General features: G+C 31.3%; 1 protein-coding gene and 1 long non-coding RNA gene across 6 annotated transcripts in view; one reads left to right on the top strand and one right to left on the bottom strand.

Annotated features, from left to right (window-relative positions):
• RhoGEF64C (Rho guanine nucleotide exchange factor at 64C) overlaps positions 1-23,150 on the top strand; it is a 204,129-nt gene that overhangs the window by 147,157 nt on the left and 33,822 nt on the right. For all 5 annotated transcript variants that reach the window (XM_076407465.1, XM_076407466.1, XM_076407468.1 and 2 more), the window contains one exon: positions 8,758-8,809. The gene's annotated coding sequence lies outside the window, so the exon portion shown is untranslated. The remainder of the gene's footprint in view (positions 1-8,757; positions 8,810-23,150) is intronic.
• On the bottom strand, positions 14,484-14,962 carry LOC143197993 (uncharacterized). Its single transcript, XR_013006126.1, has 3 exons — positions 14,828-14,962; positions 14,697-14,767; positions 14,484-14,600 (listed from the first exon to the last, which is right to left on the bottom strand). It is a non-coding gene; the product is annotated as an uncharacterized LOC143197993 (long non-coding RNA).

Genomic DNA, 23,150 nt, shown 5'->3' with positions numbered 1-23,150 from the left:
TGGTGGAATCTTTCCTCATATTTGGGGCTTAGTGTAAGTAACAGTTCCTGTAGTATCTGGGTGCATCCACAATACTTCTCAGCCCTTTACTCCGATATAATTGTTCATTTTGATATTACTTCTTGCAGACCATCCCCAGAGCTGAATTATGTAGGTCCATATAGGGTTTAGTATCTGCTTGTAGGGCAGCAACTTATTATGTACGAATAATTTAGACCTTCTTTCAAAACCAAAGCATTATTGTATTTTCAGTTCGAGTAATTTTCTTTTCTTCTTTATGTGCTACCTCCAATAAAGTTTTGCGTTAAGATTCATCCCAAGATATTTAGCATTGCTACTGTATAGGGTAATAGAATAGTAATAGTAACGGTAATTCATATTTATTTGATATATGAACAGTTTGGTTGTCGGTGATATCAATATGTACTGATTCACTCATTTTGGCTGTTATTCTCCATGTCTGAATCCACTATTTATATTACCATTTATATTATTACATGTTACAGTTGCCTGGTTACTTGTATATTGTATCCAATAGCAAGTATCGTAGTGTTATCAGTAAATGTAGCTATAGTAACATTTGTGGTTTGCCATATGTATAGAGTAAGTTCTTTTAAGTCTAAACATCCTAGCTTCTTAAGAGACCTTAAGAGTCCAACATATTGCTTCGGTAATATTTTATGGAGTTTATTCACGAGTCCTTTTTGCCAGACTTTATCAAAGGCTTGCGATAAGTCCATGAATATAGTTCAGCAAACTTTTTTCTCTTCGTAAGCAAGTAATATCTTTGATTCTAAGTACCTGAATGTTTGCTTAAAAAAACAAACTGATGAGCAAATATTGGCATTTTTTAAAAATCTACTATAGCTTTTTACCTTTTTAGCAAGAGTTTTTTGGATATTACTAGTAGCAATGAAATTGGTCGATAAGATTTTACTTCATTTGGTAGTTTTCCAGGTATCGGAATCGTTATAACTTCAGCTATTTACCAAACAGTTAGGACATGTTTTAATCAAAATGCTGTATTTATCAGCTGTCTGTCTTAATTAATATAAGTCATAGCGTAGGTACTTTTTTTGGGTTGTCATTTTTTATAACGTTGGAGACTTTTTTGATGTAACAAGTCTAATCGTCGAGTCTAACTCAGTGTCATTAGGTTTAAAGGTTTGTTCTAAATGATCAGCAAGTGTTTCAACTTTTCCTTGATTGTTACGTGCCCAATTTTCCCCTAAGTATCTTATAGGTGGACTATGCAAATTTGATCGTTTTAGATTTTTAATAACCTTCTAGAGTAAATATTGTGTCTCATTGCCACCTGGTTGATCTGGATAGTTATTTATCGATTAATTTTTTATTTTCAATATTTCATTATATTATTTATTCGCCAAATTATTTATTTGCTATTTTTTTATTAATTCTTGTTTTTCTCTACCATTTGCTTTGTGGTATTTCATTCGTTTAGTTTTACTGTTAATTTCAGGAGTATTATTCCAAGAAACTTGCTGGATATCTACTAAAACTCTAAGTTTTTCTGCTACTAAGTTTAATTGTTCGGTTGTCTTGACTGGTATTTTCAGCTGAATGCGATTGACGAGTTCTTATGCAAGTCCTTCTAGTCTGTTAGTTTATTTGTTGGTGTTGTGTTTTTGTCGTTTTCATTATGATTTAAATTAGAGTCAAAATAACTTCTGAATGATCTGAGCTATGGCTAAATATTTCATCTATTTCCGTATAGTTTGTAGATATGTTTCTAGCTATGAAATCATTTAGGCTCGGAGTTTTATTTGGATTAGTCGGCCAATAAGTTAGTTTTCCTGTTGACATGTGATATGACATGCATTTGTAGGTGATCTATTATATTCGTTATATATTATAAAGGTGGTTATGTTTAAGTGTCTGCCTTAGTCAGATGATACGCCAGATAGGGATGGTCTTTTTGTTTGTTGGGATTATTTTGGTGTTTATTGTTTTCAAATTTATATTGAACTAATTGAACCGTTAATTGAATTTTCATTATTTTTCTGTAATCTTAATATGCGAGTTTTGTTTAACATAATCTTCCAATAATTATATTGATACATAATTATTTTAATAATTATAGTTACTGCTAATTTTCCTTTTTTGCTTCATTGGTGGTATAATATTGCTTCCATTTTCAGTTTCACACAACGGTTTATAATTATCCCGTCTCAGCGTCAGGCAATTTATATAATAACTGACAGCAAGTAAATAGTTTGCATATAAATTAGAATTCGACATAATGACACCTTCCTTGTGATTTAGATTAGCTAAATCTCTACTTTTTTGTTATATTACTGAAAATATCGCTCGGTTTTTTTCTGTTTATTCAGATCATGGCGGATTTGATTTTTTGTCTATTAAATAATTTTATCCTTTTGGTAGAATTATCGAAATAGATGAACCAACATTATATGTTCCCTATTTTGTTCTAAAATTACTACAGCGAATACCTAAAATTTTTAACGATTACCTATTTGTATATAGACTTACAAATGGAAATATAATGACATCTTTATACTTTGACATTGAGTATCATGTAAATATTTTTTTTTAATTTCCATTTTTACAACATATAATATATTAATGTTTTAAGAATAATTGTTGTAATAATGTCATATTTTTGTGAAAACTTACTTCTTATTAGTACATTATTGCGGCTTCAAATGTAATACAAAACAACTTATTAATTATCAAATTTCAAGAAGTAGTAGCATTACGGAATAATATTTCCAAAATACAATACACTCTTTATACGTAAGCATTTTTAATGATATTGTGAATAAATTATATATTATATACTTAAATCTTCATTTACAATACTTTTTTTGGTGAGTGAAGTATATTGCAAGTATATAATTTTCATCCATTGAAGTTAATTTGACTGTTTTCTATATTTCGTGGGATTTGTTATAAGACCTCTTGACCACTATTAGTTTACTGATAAAACATAAATAACAACCGAATATCCGCATGTGCAGAATCGACAAATTTCTTTGCTTTTGTTAAATTGTATATGATGTTACTTGGTTGTTTCATGGAGTATATACTGTAATAGGTGTTGTCGTATTTTCAGGAGTCTTTACGCTCTTTGTTCATAATTTTCAGTAGATTTTCGCACTAAACCACTCTTAATTTATAATTTCTGGCATTATTTAGTATAAGATCCTATTTTAACAAGAAAAAGACGTGCAAAATATAGTCAGGTGGTAGGAACATAGTTGAAATATTATCAATTCGTTCACTGTTAGAATAGTGAATCAATGTCTGTAATTTGGCATGCTCTTTTTTATAGTTTTTGTCTGAGAAGAGTTATCCATACAATAACCGAAGTTTAAACGTCAGTGTCAATTTTCTTCTTGATTACCTTGCCATATGTTCACCAAATTACTAATGTTTGCTGCCTTTTATAATATATATAATTATAATTAGAAATATATTTGTATTATTGTAATATATTGATAGCACACAAGTGCTATCACTGTTAGTTATTTAACTATATTGTGATGAAACAAGCTAGTATTTGAGTGCTAGATCTTGCCTATTTTCCCTATAGTACAGTATAGTACCTATTGATGTTAGTATATCAACTTTGCAACTATATTATCTGTTATATAATTTTACATTTTGTTGCGTCAATATACTTAAATCTAAGTTTCCCCCTGAGAGCATAGCGAAACCCTAATATCTATATTATCAAGTTTTCTCCGTCTGAATGCCCAGCTAATTGAAAAATACATGGAGCTTCCATATTCTGGCCTACAATAGAGATTCCATCAAAATTACCATTAATAATCTACAATTTCACTCCATCGGTGGCAAATTCAGCCTCGATTCCCACTTTCGTACGTTAGCTAATTGATGATGTCCATCTGCATTGACGGTAATTAATGTAATAACTGAGAACGTGGAGACTTTTTGCATAAAAATTACTGCTTGGCATAATGGCTCCCCTTTGTGGCTTGAATTGTGTAATTTCCCTTGCACGAAGGATCCGTACACGGACTGTTTATACAGCGGACACAAAAAATAACACTCGGTTTGGTATGTTATTATTCCATTATGTGTTGTTTGTATATACAAGCAATAATAATAACACAACAGAAGCAATTATAAAACAAATAAACCAAGAACATTGTTTAGAATATTTTAATTATATGCTAGACCTATTCAATAAGTTTGGGGAAATAAAACAGATGGTTTCAGGAATGAAAATGAGATTTATAGTTCCAGGAGCCTCAATGTCTTCCACGACAGCTATCACACCTTCTTCTTAAAAAATCTTAATTAGTAGGAACTAAATCTAGTGAATAAGTAGGATGTTGAAATCTAGTACTATGTATCCAAAGGGCCCTAATACTTACAATAATGAGTTTAATATGTTATATGTAAAGTTGAATTTGTATGTAATGAAATGTGCTTTTGCTTTGTTGCACATTATTCGCTGTATTTTTAAATCTTATTTACTTTGTCAACAAGTTAAACTACCGTCGTATGAAAATACATTCTGGAGTTGTCTTATGTTCACATAAAACTTGTGAACCGTGAATTTCGTGAGCTCGTTGTGAGAACTCAGTCAACATATTACCAAGTTCATTGTCAGAAGAATGAAAATACATTCTGGAGTTGTCTTATGTTCACATAAAACTTGTGAACCGCGAATTTCGTGAGCTCGTTGTGAGAGCTCAGTCAACATATTACCAAGTTCATTGTCAGAAGAATGAAAATACATTCTGGAGTTGTCTTATGTTCACATAAAATTTGTGAACCGTGAATTTCGTGAGCTTGTTGTGAGAGCTCAGTCAACATATTACCAAGTTCATTGTCAGAAGAATGAACCTGCAAGTTAAATTATTAAAAACTGCTTTGGTGAGCCTATTATTATTAAAATTGGTTGTTGCAGATGCTCTATTAGTGATTATTTATATTCCTAGATGATGGCATATACTTAGAGTAGTTTTGGCCGTTCATTTGTGATAAATGTATAACATTTATATTATCCTACTTGTTTGTTCATTCGGACATTGTGAAAAATTTTGAAGAATTAAAGTTTAATGCAACATACTTTATTAGATAGAGTTAATACACTCTTATATACAATTCAGTATGTATTTCCTAAGTTAAAATATGATTAGGTTAAGTTCATACTAGCCACATCTGTCATAAATTCATGTGGTTTGGTTCCCATAAATTTGTTTTTTTTTCTGGCGCTTTGTTAAATAGTCGTATTGCTTCAATATTGGTATAATTTAGTAGCCTTTAGCAGCCCTTAGTAGCCTTTGTGTTTAGCTACTAAATCTTCGAGTAACTTCGTGGATTAATTTGATTTCGAGGTCATAGTGCTGTTCTTCGTTGGTTAAGTAGCGAGAAACATTGGACAATGTAGCAATAATATTTTTTTTATAACATCTTTATTAGATACGCTTAGTACAATCTTAATCTACAATTAATTTATTACTACTTTTCTTATGTTCTTGGATGAATTAACAAGCAAGACGAGTGCGAGAAAATACATCAGTATGTATTCCTCAATTATAAAATTATAATTATTTATTAATTATTAACTTATAGCTATAGTTTACACTAATAATACACACTAAATGTTTACACAAGTTCGTATGGTTTTGTTCGTTTCAATCTCCTGACATCCTGCGCGCTGTCCAGTTGTATTGCGTCCACGTTAGTATGATTTAGTAATCTTCTTTCGTGTTTCAAGGCGAAATCCTGCACAACTTCGCAAATCCATTTGATACATAGCGATAGGCATTGGTAATCAATCGAAGAACCTTGTTTTGACAGCGCTGTATGACTAACTGATTTGAATTTTTAGTGCAACCCCATATTTGCACCCCATAGGTCCAAATTGGCTTTATAATTGTAGATAAATCTCTTTGATTTTAGATCAAGTTGAGATTATCTTCCGACTAACCAGTATAGTTGTTTTATTTTGGTTTTAATGTGTTTTGCTTTTTGTCTAACGTGATGCTTCCAATTTAATCTACCGTCAAGATGGATTCCAAGGTATTTTGCTGATTCTGCTTGAGGAATCGGGCAGAATTAAGTGATATAATTAAGTTTTTAATAATAATTTGTCCGATTACTTTTAGTAACGCTTTTTTTTGATTTTTTAATCTTAATCAAGTCGAAAATATCCAGTATTTTTGTTTAGTTTTCGCCGTGATTTGCTTAGCTACTAAATGTTCTATTAATGTAATTGCTATATCATCTGAAAGATAATTAGTATTCATTACCTAATATTTTACTCATACCTCATATATTCAAATTAAACACAATTTTTGTGCACTCATATGAAGTTGATTGTTCTTCATTTCAAACATTGAATATATAGAAAATATGTAAAATATAATAAAACGTATTTAGTTATTACTTCTTTTAAGTTAGACGAATTTTTTTAATATGTCAGAAAAGTTAGAAGATAAATATCAGGGGTAGCTGATTTCTGTGAATAAGTTCCACCATGGAGCCAAATCAAAGTATGCTAAATCTAACTAAGGGCAAAGCAAGCATGACTATTTTTATTCCCCGAAGGCTTTATATTATACCAAAATATTCGTCATTTTTATAAAATAATGAAATTGATGCTAGTTACAAACATTTTAATTTCAACTAATATATGATTCGTCTGTTATTATATGTTATGGCCGTCCTTATTTCTCTTTCAAATTGTTGCATATTAATTTTCGCATTTTACAACATTACATGCGAACATTTGTTCTTAGCCATTGTTAATTAATCATCTTCATAGATAAATTTCTCACTCGCATACACGTCATCGAAATTAACACTTTCTCTGGGTCAAGTCGAGTTTGTTTTTTTTTCGGTCATCTTAAAACTTTTAGTTTTGTTTCACTTTTATGGCTTGTTTCTATATTATGCATGTATCAAGCTCGTTTCACTTTGGCTTCCGGCCTTCCAACTTCTTACGTGAAAACTATAACGTCTTTATGCAATTAATTGCCGTCGGATCATTCTGAAAAATCGTCATTAGAAAATCGTTCTGGTAAAATCGGTTTATTAATATTAAACAGATTATAGTTTTACGTAATTGTGTACATGAAATGGATCATGGAATGATTTGACACTACATGATAAGTTGAGAGTATATGAGTTTCGTAGGATTTGATAAAATAATATGAAGTTTAAAAAACTAATTGCATATAAACTTCCCGAAATACTAAACTAGGCAGCTTCTGAGTTGTTAAAAATACCATTCCTATTACTAGGTATTCTTCTATCATATATTATTTTCTTCATATGTATGTCTTCTGTAGTAACAGGGAAGTTTTCTTCCCTATTTTCTTTGTTATAGTTACATCTATATAAACATATTTTTGAAAAGTGATTGTGTTATTTCAATTTCCGTCTGTTTTGGTTTTTATTATTAAATTTACTTCATATATCCAAAAGGCCCATTCAAGCTTGTAGAAGAAATTTTATTCCAAGTCGTTGCAATCTATTTTTATTTATATCTTAAAAATTAATTCATGATAGGACGATCTTTATGGTTACTAATTAATAGCATATCATAAAGGTTTTCAGGAAACATTAAGTTGTACAAGAAGAAGGCTTTTATGGTTCATCGCGCCACCAAGACTTTTGAAGTTGTCTATTATATAAGCTACGATAATTTTAAGTTAGTTATGGCTTTCGTCTAACAGTTTTTTTTTGTGTTTTGTCGTGCAGTTTAGCTTCTGATAAATAAGCAAATTTTTTACATAAATATTTAAAACAGTATTTAAGCCCATTTTTGGTGTCTACCGAACATTTATGCAAAATGTTCTTTTTTTTCGGATAATAACGTCTTTAATGAGTCATTTTTGAACCAATGTTAACTCCTTCATGTGGTACCCTTTCGGTGGCTAAGAAGTTTGAAGAAAGCTTTTAAATCTTCACACAGAGCTCAGTTATGAGTTGTGTATTTTCTAAAGATCTACGGAGCTCAACTATGCGCTGTATACTTTCTACAGATAGTGCCTCATATAAATTAATGTATTTTCAATAATATAAGACTTGGGGGCCAAACCACTCGAAGTGGCACTTGAAATTTTGGTAACAACGAACAGTTACACAGAGTCATATCAGGTGGATGTGGAGTGACTGAATTCCATGATATTAGTTAATATATTTTCCAGTTGAGTCCAGTCCAGTATTTTTTTGAAAAATACATTTTTGATGTTCGAATGCCGAAAATATCAGTTATAATAATTTTCTTAGACAACCTATCTGGCGATCTTCGCTCAAAAACTTCTTGTTTTCTTTGATTGCCAGAACAAAGTAAATCAACTAGCACTCCTCGTTCTACTATAAATGATTTACGCTATTTTCGCTTATGTTTCTCGAACAAGCCTTATGCATTTGCAAATATATTTAGTCATTTGATGCATGAAACTTTGTTTACAGCACACAATTTTAGATATAATTTAACAGAGCTTTCTTAAATTTCGAATTAAACATCAATGAAAGTGGTTGAAATAGTAAAAAAATGTGAGAATTTTTCTTACATCTTCACAATGTGTACATAAAGTGATAGCTGGTTTGAAATCTGAATCATAAATAACATACGGACATGAATATTTTACATAAATAATTAATTCATTCAACAAAAAATTTAGTGTGGGCACATTTCTCGAGTAATCTTATTGACATATTAATTTATATATATTGTAACAGTTGCAGACTTCAGCCGAGTTATATTTAACAGATTTGTTTATTTTTCAGGAATACCTTAGAAGATCACAGTTGGCGAAGCTTGGGGACACAATAAATTGGGGTATGTTGAGCCAATATTTTTATTTTTGATTTACGTTTAAGATTAACACTTTTTTTCAATCTTAAAGTATATTTCCGAAATAGAAAATGTTCGAAAGCAACAGCATAATTAATTTCAATCGATTTCGTCACGGAATCTACAGTCGAAAATTATTATTATTATGGCCCGTAGGGAAGAAAAATATTCGGTAATGTTAATTGATGATGATCACTTTTGTGCGCAAACGAAATCTAAATGGATGCTGCTGACATTGGCAATGACTCGAGAGAGAAACTTTCACCTCGCGTCAACGCCCTATCTCTCACTCTGAGAAAGTAACCATTCGGTTTAATAACATTTTTAAGCCTTGTTTATGCGAGATTAGTACCATAACCAGTCACAGAGGATTATTGTGTTGAATTTGGTTGTACTGAAAGTACAAATATGACGAATACGATTGGCTAGTATCGAAATTGGTCTATTCACGTTTACTAATGATATTAAACAAGTTGTATATATATAGACAGATTGGCTTGCTTATCTAACTGATATCTGAGCTTTGAATATACATTTACTTTATTAATAAATTTAAATCTTTATGGTAAAATATTGTGTATATTGTCATATTCTGGTAGAATTTGAATTCTATATTCGAAAAATGATACGTATGCCAATACCGATTGAATTTAAAATATTTTCGTTAAACTAGAAATGCTCTCTGTTTGATCAATCATAACTAATGATAACTCTGCAGAAAAGGTTTTATATTTTACGCTATTTTATAGCATTTTCATTCTTTTACTAGCTGATTCGACAGACGCTTGTCCTGTCTCAGCTATGAATATTAAATTAGAGCTGAAATAAATAATAAAAAGATATATCATAAGCACAGTGTTTATTATCATGTTTTTGATACACCACAATATTGGTTTTGTTTTCTGGTGTGTAAATAAATAATATTGTTGGAGCTTTCTTGAGATTTATTTATATATATTGGAATCTACAAGATGACTTAAAACCATGAATTAAGATCGCTGGCTGACGTTGATCGCGGAATTACTGAGTGAGTACATCTTTTGAAAATCGCCTGTTAATGTAATGACTGCACTATCAAACTGGTTAAGGTTTTTTATTCATTTATTCCAAATGACCAATTTGAAGTTTACTTTGATTTGTTGTTTTGACCATCGCAAAATTACTCGAAAGGTAGTAAGTTGGAGTTGCATATAAATGATTGCATGTTCAATGGCAAATTGAGTACTGTAGAAGCTGTACAATGGCCTTTCATCAACGTAGCTGCAATACCCGACGAAGTAAATGCAAGTGTAATTGTTGGTAAAATCAATGGCATTAAACACATTCTTCAAATTCTGCCGCTAACACCTAAGAAATATATTCGCCAATTCTATCTTTCACTACTTCCATGAGTGTATCGTAGACATGTTGTTAATTTATAATGGGAATGTTTCGTTGAAGGATACCTATTTATACCTTGGATTGGTATTAGGTTTCGCGTCTCAACCCTTCTGCCACCTAAGTTGGTAGATCTAATTAGTTGTTCTTCAATATAACTAAGTTCAAGTGAAAGTGATCTATTATTATTGAACTAACTATTATTGAATAGTAAACGTGACAAAATGGTAACGTAAAGTTTCTTGAAACAATTACCAATATAGTTTAAACATAAAAACATATTTTATTAATATAGCCGACAGAAAACCTTTGAGAACAGTAATTCCGTCGCTGTTTCAAACTACATTCGTAATTTAACGCTATCTATTATTTAACAGGCGTTTTTCACCATACACGCCATGCACCAATTAGGCTGAAATGGTTCGGCCAAATTAAGTGTTCAGTTTTAAAGAGTTACCCTCGCGTGGAGAATATATTTAAAACGAACGAACGAGAGAGACATAACTTATAAATATGCTGAGACTGTCAGAAAGTGCTCGTACGGCACGAGATAAATCAAATATTAACTTTGATTTAATATCTGCAAGTTCGGTACGGGGTGTTGATAAAATATGAGCTTCCGAAGATGGGGCATATCAATTTTTTATGTTAGATATCAGGTCAATTAAAAAGTCCCCGGCCTACCATATTAAAACACATTTTTTTGGCAAATTTTTTTTTATTCAACATAATTCCCCTCAAAGGTGATACACTGATTTTAGCGAGCTTCCAACTTGTACGATTTATCCTTTGCAACAAAATATGCCTCAGTTTCGGTGATCACCTCTTCATTCAACGAAAATTTCAACCAGCGAGTTTTCTTTTGAGATCAGAGAACAGGAAATAGTCGCTGGGGGTCAGATTTGGAGAATACGGTGGATGAGGAAAAATTTGAAGCCCAATTCATAGATTTTTTATATCATTTTCACTTACCTGTAACACGGTGCATTGTCTTGGTGAAGCAGCACTTTCTTTTTCTTTAAATTCGGTCGTTTTTCGGTGATTTCCTCTTTCAAACGGTCCAATAACAGTATATAATAGTCGATGTTGATGTTCTTATTTTTTTTCCAAGGTAGTCAATGAAAATTATTCCATACGCACCGCAAAATACAGACGTCATAATCTTGCCAGCCGACTATTGCGTTTTCCCATGCTTTTGAGCGGGTTCATCGTGTGCAGTCCACTCGGATGACTGTCGATTGGATGGAGTGAAATGATGGAGCTATGTTTCATCCATTGTCACATATCGAGGCAAAACTCGGGTTTCTTATGCTTGATCATCTTCAAACATTGCTCCGAATCATCAATTCTTCGTTGTTTTTGGTCAAAAGTGAGCGCGCGCGGCTCCCACTTTGCACAGAGCTTTCTCATACATAAATATTCGTGAATGATATGATGTATACGTTCGGTTGATATCTTTAGTTTCTGCTAATTCATTCAATTTCAATTGACGGTCATTCGAAATCAATTTGTGGATTTTTTAAATGTTTTCGTCGGTAACAACTTCTTTTGGGCGTCCACTGCGTTCACCGTCTTACGTGCTCATTTCACCACGTCTAAACTTAGCATACCGATACTTTGATGGTGAGCTTTTGCTTCAACTGTATTTTTTTTCCTTCAAGAACCAATATTTTATCAACACGCGAAATTCCTTTTTAACCATTTTCACAATAACAAAAGTTGCTTCACTCAAAATGCTATAATTCACAAACTAATGATCCGATAGCTGTAAAATTTATAAACGCATCTTTTGAGTTTTAGGACTAACTGAAAAATATATGGATTTAATTCTAGTAGCGCCATCTTTGTGTCAAGCTGGGGACTTTTAAATTGACCTATTATAAAATATTATTTATATATTTGCATTTGGCAGCATAATTCTTTATTTTCATTTATTGATATATTATTACTGCATTAGGACCCATTAGTCTTTAGTCTCTAATGATAAATTTAAACATTTAACTCGCTTCACTACATAAGTATATAAGATCACACGTTTTGGTTCTCTTGAATCTGCGTCCTAGTTCAATTTTTATCCAAGAGTTGCAACATTTCAGTGTTAACATGGGAGTGGATCATTTTTGTGGTGATAACAGTAACCAGTATTCCTCTTTATTTAAACTGAAGTTAAATTGAAAATATTTTATAATTTTAATACGTATATTCTCCAACAAATCCTTCCATGTCAATAATAAAATAATTACTAATTTAACCATTCTTTCCAAACTTATAACACTTTTTTGACATATTTTCGATCAGAAACTTGCTTTGGAGATAAAAGACCAACTTCATTATTCAACAGCTCTTTAGTTCAGATTCAGGTTCAGAGGCATGGTTCTAACATAGCCCCTTGCGGCATCCACAATGATTAAAGTTTCAGTCGAATGCGTTTTTGTGTATACAATATATAGCATACTTGCTAAATTAACTTTAAGCATAAAATGTTAGTTATATTCGTATGAAAACTCAAACATTAAAATGGTGTTAATTATTTGGTTGTACTATTATATTAACGTATATTACGAAAGAGATGTGTACCTAATCATTTATTGTTTACATACTTATAAATAGTTTACAAATATATTACCTAAATATTTACCTTTACAACACTATTGATAGATATTTCTCTCGTAAAAGAAAAGAAACTGAATAAACAAGCATGATTTTCTATATATGTATATTATATATATAAATCACCATCTCTAAACGTTTTTGAAATTAGATTATTCATATTCCCATGGGCTTGTCTGTATACAGACGAAATTTTCACTTTCTTCGTCGTTAATTATGATTCGACCTACAAAATTGGAGATCGTTCACTGATAACCCACCATCTTCACTTTCATTCGAAATAGTATTATTTTTTTCAGGCACTATGCGTACGATGTCAGAAGAACTATTGCTTTTGGAGATCTATTGTAGAAAATATCGTTATCCGTTGATTTAGAAGGGAAATAATAAGAAACTATTAAAAAGATTTAGTTCAGTTTGGCTTTGACGTACAAAAAATTCTAATCTAAGTAAAATAAATGAACAAAAATATTATAAAATATAATTTATTTTAACATTATAGTAAATCTAATACATATTTTATCGAAGGACTTAAAACTATAATTAAGACACAACTATAATAGTTTGTAAGTTAGATTTGTTTTGTTTACATTTAATCTTTTTCCACACCATCCATGGGGTAGAGTTTCTAGGCGCATTTTTTTATGTAGTGGTATCCCCCTGGAGGCCTAATCCACCTAATTAACAATTGTATATCTGAGAAACGTATTTTACTTCCATTCGAGAGCATATTTACTTTTTTGGTTTAGTTCTTGTTTCCTTCAATGGTGTATTTACTTGTCAAGTCATCTTGGTATCGCTGTACATTTTATTTCTTCTTCTACTATCTGTGTACACCATTCTTCATAAAATTAATCACCGAATTTTGTCTAATGCATTTACCATATCTACAAAACAGTTAGTATTAATTCTCTACTCATACGTTGTAACCTAATGCTCATGTTTAATTTTGAACAATTACAATCATATCTGTGCACACAAATCTTTCACGCCCTACAATACTATTTTCTACAGTTATATTCAATTAATTATGTGCATACCTTTAGTTGTTTCCACTATCATCACCCTGTCTCAGGAATTTCTAGCATTTCACAGCATTATCACATATCCTGAAAGTTTCCTTCAGTCACTTTCACTTTCTCACTCATTGTCCAATTGAATCACTAAACTGTTAATTTCTAATCTGTCTGAAACATCTTCACAATTCCACCATTATCAATTACTTCCTCTGTATATCTAATTGAGTTCATCCAAAACCAAGGTGTTATGGTTGATAATGCTTCCTTCCACATATCCAAACAGCTTTTGATGTAATATCCTTGTCGACCAGCAATATATCTGCAATCAATTTTATTAATAAATATAATGATCAACAAAACCTAATCGAATGCTATTGTAACTTTTACCTTTTTCCATAAATTTTTGTTGTCTTTACAGTTTTTTTGTTACTGTCTTGCCAAGAGTCAACCATTTTGAAATATCCAAGTTTCATCAAGATACACAAATTCAAATAGTTTATCCTCCTTGGTCTTATTTTATGTCTTTAAAAATTTAATTATTTTTAAGGTAATGTCTGGAAGTCATATTAAACCTCTCCGAGGGTTATCTTTACACCATTTAAACCCTATGCCCTGTAAGAGTGTATAAAAGGATGTCTTACATCTATCAAAATGTTGCATGTCCCTAATTCTTTTATGTATGCTTTTCAGGCAGACAAATTTCTTTAAAATAATTTTATTAAATTATCTATATATCGATAAAATAGTTTTTGTACTTACTGTTCTTATACCTTTCGTATATTTGGTCTCGAATAGAGCCAATATCAAGATGGTCAAGTTTCGTCACCCACTTTGTATGTAGACGGGTTTTCTTGGGTAAATCTAACTTATTATTCTTCATTTTGTAAGCGATGTTATTCACAGTACTCACAGTAACATTTAGCTTGGCAGCAACCCACTAAAAACATTTTCAATAAAATTGTAGGGACTTATATTATTTAATATCATCAATAATTACCTCTCTAACGGAATATACCAGCAAAAGGGGGCCTCCATTATCTCGTTCCTTCTCGAAATAACCTATTAAAGACGTAATCAGTTTGTGACCCTGAATATCTTAAAGCAACTTAAATTATCAAAATGATCAAAGGGCTAAAATAATGTTTGCTGGTTTATAACCTGTAATAATTATAAGTAATATTTTGAATAATTTACCGTACATCTGACAACCACGGCGACCGGCAAACAATAGTGATAAGATATTTTAACCTATAAATTATTGTGGCTGTATAATAAACTGTAGTTTTTAGATTTACTATAATATTAAAATAAATTATATTTCATAACATTTTTGTTCAATTATTTTATTAAGATAAGATTGTTTTGTTTGTCAAAGCCAAACTGAACTAAAACTCAGAGTTAATTCGGCAACATTGTAATATTTCGACGTCAAAAATATCCACGATGCATTACTAAAAAAACTTTGAATAGGCTATATATGTTTGTATTTATAAATCCGTTCACCTTTTGATAACAAAAGTCAAGGTCAGTCACTTCTGTGGTTTATGTGTTTGTTACTCGCATCACTACATAAGTATATAAGATCACACGTTTTGGTTCTCTTGAATCTGCGTCCTAGTTCAGTTTTATCCAAGAGTTGCACCATTTCAGTGTTAACATGGGAGTGCATCATTTTTGTGGGGATAACAGTAACCAGTATTCCTCTTTAACTTCAGTTTAAATAAACTAAAAATATTTTCTAATTTTAATATGTATATTCTCCAATAAATCCTTTCCATGTCAATAATAAAATAATTACTAATTTAACCATTCTTTCCAAACTTCTGACACATTTTCGATCAGAAACGTACTTTGGAGATAAAAACCAACTCCATTATTCAATAGCTCTTTAGTCCAGATTCAGGATCAGAGGCATGGATCTAACATAGACCCTAGAGGCACTCACAATGATTGAAGTTTCAGTCGAATGCGTTTTTGTGTATACAATATATAGCATACTTGCTAAATTAACTTTAAGCATAAAATGTTAGTTATATTCGTATGATAACTGAAACATTAGAATTGTGTTAAATGTTTGGTTGTACTAGTGAACTAGTGTACTAGTATAATTAACTGTAGTTTTTAGATTTACTATAATATTAAAATAAATTATATTTCATAATATTTTTGTTCAATTATTTTATTTCGATGAGATTTTTTTGTTTGTCAAAGCCAAACTGAACTAAAACTCAGAGTAAATTCGGCAACATTGTAATATTTCGACGTCACAAATATCCACGATGCATTACTAAAAAAACTTTGGATAGGTTATATATGTTTGTATTTATAAATCCGTTCACCTTTTGATAACAAAAGTCAAGGTCAGTCACTTCTGTGGTTTATGTGTTTGTTACTCGCTTCACTACATGAGTATATAAGATCAAACGTTTTGGTTCTCTTGAATCTGCGTCCTAGTTCAGTTTTATCCCAGAGTTGCACCATTTCAGTGTTAACATGGGAGTGCATCATTTTTGTGGGGATAACAGTAACCAGTAACAGTAACTCTTTAACTTCAGTTTAAATAAACTAAAAATATTTTCTAATTTTAATATGTATATTCTCCAATAAATCCTTTCCATGTCAATAATAAAATAATTACTAATTTAACCATTCTTTCCAAACTTCTAATACTGTTTTGACACATTTTCGATCAGAAACGTGCTTTGGAGATAAAAAACCAACTTCATTATTCATTAGCTCTTTAGTCCAGATTCAGGATCAGAGGCATGGATCTAACATAGACCCTAGAGGCACCCACAATGATTAAAGTTTCAGTCGAATGCGTTTTTGTGTATATAACATATAGCATACTTGCTAAATTAACTTTAAGCATAAAATGTTAGTTATATTCGTATGATAACTGAAACATTAGAATGGTGTTAAATGTTTGGTTGTACTAGTGAACTAGTGTACTAGTATAATTAACTGTAGTTTTTAGATTTACTATAATATTAAAATAAATTATATTACATAATATTTTTGTTCAATTATTTTATTTAGATGAGATTTTTTTGTTTGTCAAAGCCAAACTGAACTAAAACTCAGAGTTAATTCGGCAACATTGCAATATTTCGACGTCACAAATATCCACGATGCATTACTAAAAAACTTTGAATAGGCTATATATGTTTGTATTTATAAATCCGTTCACCTTTTGATAACAAAAGTCATGGTCAGTCACTTCTGTGGTTTATGTGTTTGTTTTGAATAGAGAACAATGGAAAAGTCCCAACCTTCCCTCAAAACACGAAAAGCAATGGTAAACTTGTCCTTCCAAAGCAATAAGAGACATCTTTTAAAATTCAAATAGATATCCACCAACCCGAGACCCCAGCATATATTTTGCAGGTAGAAAAAATATTTATTTTACTAAATCCGGTGTTTTTTATATTCCCATAAAGATCCAAACAGTAATGCCAAAAACATACCTGATTTATTCATGAAAAAACATATTTGTTGCAAAACATTGTCAGATCGAGGACTTCTGTAGTTGCTGTAGTGCATTGTATTTAGGGAAGTAAATGAATTATTATTCAATTGCTATTAAGTCAGACATATCAATAAGTTTTACATTTGGAGTGAACACTTTGATTCACCATGAGACAATCAGTAACGATGATATGTTTTGCTAAATTAATTATTATTGTCTTGTTTTGTACATATCATTACTCTAAATAATGTTTTTTAAACATGTGTAGAATCTATTGATTTGCTGAGTGAAAATGTGCTTGAGAATTGGTTCTAAGTTACTCTCGGAATCCTCGTGTGAGGGCGCTTACGCATGCGCCGTATGACATTTACGACAGTTACGGCGGGAAATTTAAAAATGTTTAGAGATAATTTTAAACATTTGAGCGGGAAATTTAAAAATTTATAGTAAAATATTTTAGCGGGAAATTAAAAAAAATTATTTTACTAGGAAAATAAAAAAAATATCTATTTAAATATATTTTATTGAAATTACATTCATTTTCCGTGACTATAAAGAGATTGATGTAATCACAGATATATCTCCAATACCCAAAACACGTAATCCACTGATATTATCTTCTCTCTAATATTAAAAACAAACATTAAAATAAGATAATATAACTATTAATGGTTCTGTTGTTTTATTTTTAGAATCAACTGAATTAACAACCTACCTAAATTGAGGTACATTTCATCAAATATGACAAGTGCAGTTCGGTCTATACGGTCAAGTTTCTAAACTAACCACCAAAATTAGAGGTTACTACTCCAGTAGCAAAAAGGAACCTTATTCAGTATCTGCATTAATGTTCTTCTAGAAGGCAAGCAGATTATCTTCGATAACAGCTTATATCCTCTGCCACTGCATTTCAATAAGGATAAAGCCATTATTTTTTCATCCAACCTGAAACGAAGCTGATGGGAAGGGTTGAGTTATCTGTAAAAACTCTGTAAATGTACATATAAATGTAATTTCAAGTTAGAACCTCCATTCTTTAATAATAAACATGAGTTTCTTATTATATACTTACTTCTGGATTTTGTTGAGGTAGAAGAATCTCATATATAACTATCAGCCTTGTAGTAAAGGTAAAGAATCTCATTAAATATTCCTTAATTATTTTAATGCAATAAATCATTACTATTTAACAAAATACTTACTATTTAAATTAGTAGAAATTACATCTTGTTTCAGCCGTGGCTTTCCGCATTTTGGTCTATAGTCTTGATCTTTAAAATAATAATAAACTTTCCTGGACCTATATAGGACGTCATAAGAGATCCCCTTAAGGTTTTCTTTTTATTACACTAATAAAATAAGCACCACAATTTATATCACCTAAATATGAGGGCCGTTAACGGCTTAGGTTAGAAGTATTAATGCCCAAGCCGAACGATAGAGAAACACAAACATAGCTCTTGCATTTTTCATTTTCATTTGGCCGTGTAACGGGGATTCCGAAAAGCTTAAACGTGGAACCCGATTTTTCCATATAACTTTCATTTCTATATTTATTTATTCTATCATTATTTTCTAACTTTCAAAGTTGATTTACTACTTGATAGTACTAAAGAAGAGAAAAAGGGAATTAATAGTTTAATATAATTTTTAATTCACTTGAAGTTTTGAAGTAACTTAATGACCTTAATGACCTTAATGACCTCGCCAAAGTCTATTGCGAATGGTCAACAAATTGTAAATACTTTATACTATAAGGATCTTTACACCTTAATAGACCGTGTGGTAGATAACAAAAAGTAAAAAGAGTAGAAGACAAAAACAATCTTTGGTCCATTAAAAGGAACTTCTGTTCCCCTGTTATCTTTTTGGGCAATAGTGATTTGCTAGTATAATTAAACAGGCACCGATTGGTCATTGACAATTTACCCATTCCTTCCTAATGAATTTATCTGAGAGACCTGTGGGTCCTAAATGTGAGGAACTAATATCTCCGATGATTTGGTGAAGTGAAGAAATGTATTAACGTCAGGAGAAGTCACGTCTTACCGGATTCATTGAGGGGTGGGTTCCTTTCTCATAACTTATCTAAATTCTCTGCTTTACTCAAAAATATCGGTCTGTATTTTAAAGTCTAATTTTATTAGACCAGTACATACCTTTATTTTAGGCGGACTTTTATCTATACATGATTTTATTATTTGTTTTTCCAGTTATTTGTCTTGTCTCGATGTTTGTTGTGTAATTTTGGGTGGTGATCAATTTAAATGTTTTTTAATTCTAAGTATTGTAATTGTTGATTGGATTATTGTTTTGGAATTCTTTGGAACGTGTAAAACATTATGTGTTTTCAAATGTTAGGCGATGTTAAAGGTTTGGAGAGATGAATGAAGAATTTTCCCAGCTTTTCGATTTTGTACAGATGAACATTTATATTTTTATTTATACAGATTAGCCGAGGAAATTTTCAGGTGATGTTGAACATCGAACTAAAAGTAAAAAAAAACGACAGTTATCTCATACATCTATTACATCTCCGAAAACTCCCAACAACGACAACGTAAAAACCAGCATCGAGAGAACTAAGGTGTGGATAACGATTAATTTTAAAAGTGAGTAGCGGATCGAGAGCTCGCCTTCTTTTCACTCTGTCACTTTTATTGTTACTTTCATCCGAATCCGAGCGGGATGTTACCGAAACAATTTTCGTCCGATTATATGACATGGCGGGATTTTACTCCGTCTACGGCCGGTTCGATAGACCCTGGACATGAAAGTAAAAGGTAATAAATTTATCAGTTCGCCTTTAAGACGGCCAATGGAAAGTGAAGTCTTTCACATCCGCGCCGTTGATGATCTCCGGGGGATTTGTATTGATTTGGCCCCGGAAAATGGCCACCGTCACTTTTTTCTTGGAAGCAGAGTTTGAGTTCGATAGGATTAGTATTGAAGTACATTTTAAAAAATATTGTTTATTACATTGTTACTAGTCGTTTTCGACTAACCTATAATTTAACTTTACAATATCTTAAAGTTAGGTATATATCCAGGAGGACCCATAGGCCTTATCTTAATCTCTGAGGCCTTATCTTAAATGCATCCTACTACAATACACTACACAAAATCCAGTGTTTTGATGCTTTAGTCGATTCTTTGAGTCTGTGTCATTTTCTGGTGTTATCCAAGAGATGTATTACGTCGATATTAACATAATAATAGAGTATCTCCTCATGTCTCCTTGTGATTATCTTGATTTCCTGAGTGACAGTCGGTATCTGAAGGTCTTGATTAAAGTAAACACTTCTATACTAACTAGGTGCACTACAATACTTCTGACGATTTTGCTCCGGAAAATGTGTATTCTATTTATATAACTTTTCGCGGAACATCCCCATAATTGATTTCCCTATGTTGGTACTGATAATTGTGATTTCATTCTAATTAGCCAATACATTTTGAAGTAATACGTGAGATGTAAAGGCGATGGGACCTAATGTTGCGAGAGCCGCGGGTTCGAATTCTGCTGAGGCATGGTCCTAAAATTATATTTGTGATTGTTTAAAATTTGTGAATGTTCTAGGCAAGAGTGTAAAATCCGACAAGGAAAATGATCACAATCATGTCAGTAAACAGGCTGGATAAGACCTGATTTATTCTGGGATGATTTCTAAAGTTGGCCACTCGCCAGTCGGTAAGCTTAATGCTGAGGACTGTGGTTCGGAGCCCACGTTAAACATTAGGCCCAGTCCAGATAAACCCATAGTTGGTAAAAGGAGATATTTTGTTCATATATTTTTTCGATTTCGGTCGGTTAGCCATAATGTTTTATCAACACTTGAAATGTATTAAATTTAATTTTATATTTAATTTTCTACCAATATAGTTCGCATTTTACAATTATTTACTCATTTATTATACATGCAATATTGGATTTTAGCTATTCTTTCAGCATTTGTTATCAGGTCGGAGAAAAGTGGGTTATAAGAAAGATACGGGTTAAAATAGCTGAATTATATAACTACTTGAAAGAGGAATTTTATGGAAATATGTTGCTAAGAATAAATAATCTTTTAATATGATACAATCGATTGGTTTCGTTGTTATGATTCCGTCGGGTTAAAATAGGAAAGAAAACAATTGCAAATACAACATTTTTGTTGCTCATATGCCCTGTCTTAATCTCTTATGTAATAATGTTTATGTATTAACATTGCTGTTTTTCTATTAAATGCACCTCACTACAATACACTACAGCCTGTCTGTTTGAGTCTGTTCCTATCTCCTCATGTCTCCTTGTGATTCTTTTGATTTCCTGAGTCACAATCGGTATCTGAAGGTCTTGATGTAAGTAAACAGTCCTGTACTAACTAGGTGCACATACAATACTTCTCACGATTTTTTTCAGAATTATTTTTTTTCGATTTATATTACTTTTTGCAGAACATCCCCATTATTGAATTCCGTGTGTAGGTACTGATAATTGAGTGATTTTATTCTAATTAGCCAATACATCTTCCTATAATTGAACTCCAGTTCTTTTCTGTAACTATGGCTGCTGATGGTTATTTTGGAATTAATACGTGATGTGGGATGACTTTATAAATTTGGGTTTTTAATTTGTGTGTTCTAGGTCTTCGATATACCGATCGGTCGCTGCTTCTTTAAACAGTGACCTTTTTGTCAGTATTCCTTACTAACTATTATCATTTAGTTTTGATCATTTCTTAATTAAGTGCCTGCATGTATTGTTACTATTTTTTTACCTTCTTGTTATTTTCTTTATTTCCTATCTTTCTGGCAGCAATCTAATCATCAATTAATTTTCGAATTATTTCGAAGGATTTTGAAACCTTTATCTTTTTGGTGAATGTTTGCAGTAATAATCTCATTCTGTTTTATCTGCTTCTAGTGCACTTCGCCTTACTGATCTCACCATAATCACAATAAGACTTCGTGAATTCACTTACATCGCCAGTCATAGTACGGCTGTGGAAATAAAAGTTTCTTTTTTGTCTGGCAACCAATGATTCCGCGATGTTAAAACAGTTAGAATGGCATTTTCAATTAAATCGTTTGGTAGCAATTTCCCCTTCTTATAATTAAACAATTCATTTATAACCTAGTGTTAACATCTCTAAAGGCTCTTTCAGATTTTGAGCTATTACGTTCAATAATAACTTTTTTAAATGTTTTAGGTCTTCCAGGATTCTCTTGGTCAGTAACATTCACATCGATACTTTTAAATCATATAGACCAAAATCGACAACTGATGTGTTTTGAGAGCAGATTTCTTGAAATCTAAAAACAAGAGTGATGATTGTCAACAATTCAATTCAAGTATGTGTTAATAACTCAATAATACTAAGAGTAAAACTGTTATTTTATGCTGTCAAAACCATCGAATTTTATAGTTAGGTTAGATTGATTAAAAATTCTTTATATTGATACTGCGCATTTTCGTCAATATGTAACGCTGATCAGAATATATGCAATTATCTAATACATTGCCTCTCAAGAAATAATGGACAATTAACCAAAAGGGCGTAATTTTTAATAGATCTTACTTTAAGTTCTAATATAAATATAATTGGTAAGCAAAATATATTATCATTCTTTGTTTTATTATTTAAATTTACCAAAATTCATCCATATAAGTCAGGTTTCCAATAGTATTGTTTATGAAGATGCAGCAAGGGTAGCGGTGTCCCGTTTCATACCAATTGACAACAAAAATCATAAAGCAGAATCCAGAAAGTATACCCCTATTTGATTGGATTTTTCAACAGTTCGGTTACTTTCTTTGGCTAAGAATACGAATACTAATATTCCTCTGATTGTATCAAAAATTATT

The sequence above is a fragment of the Rhynchophorus ferrugineus genome, unplaced genomic scaffold (assembly GCF_030347505.1).
Source record: "Rhynchophorus ferrugineus isolate W39M unplaced genomic scaffold, kcgeb_rfMv2 rfM6, whole genome shotgun sequence".
NCBI lineage: Eukaryota > Metazoa > Arthropoda > Insecta > Coleoptera > Curculionidae > Rhynchophorus > Rhynchophorus ferrugineus.
This window is presented reverse-complemented; position numbering and strand designations above follow the sequence as displayed.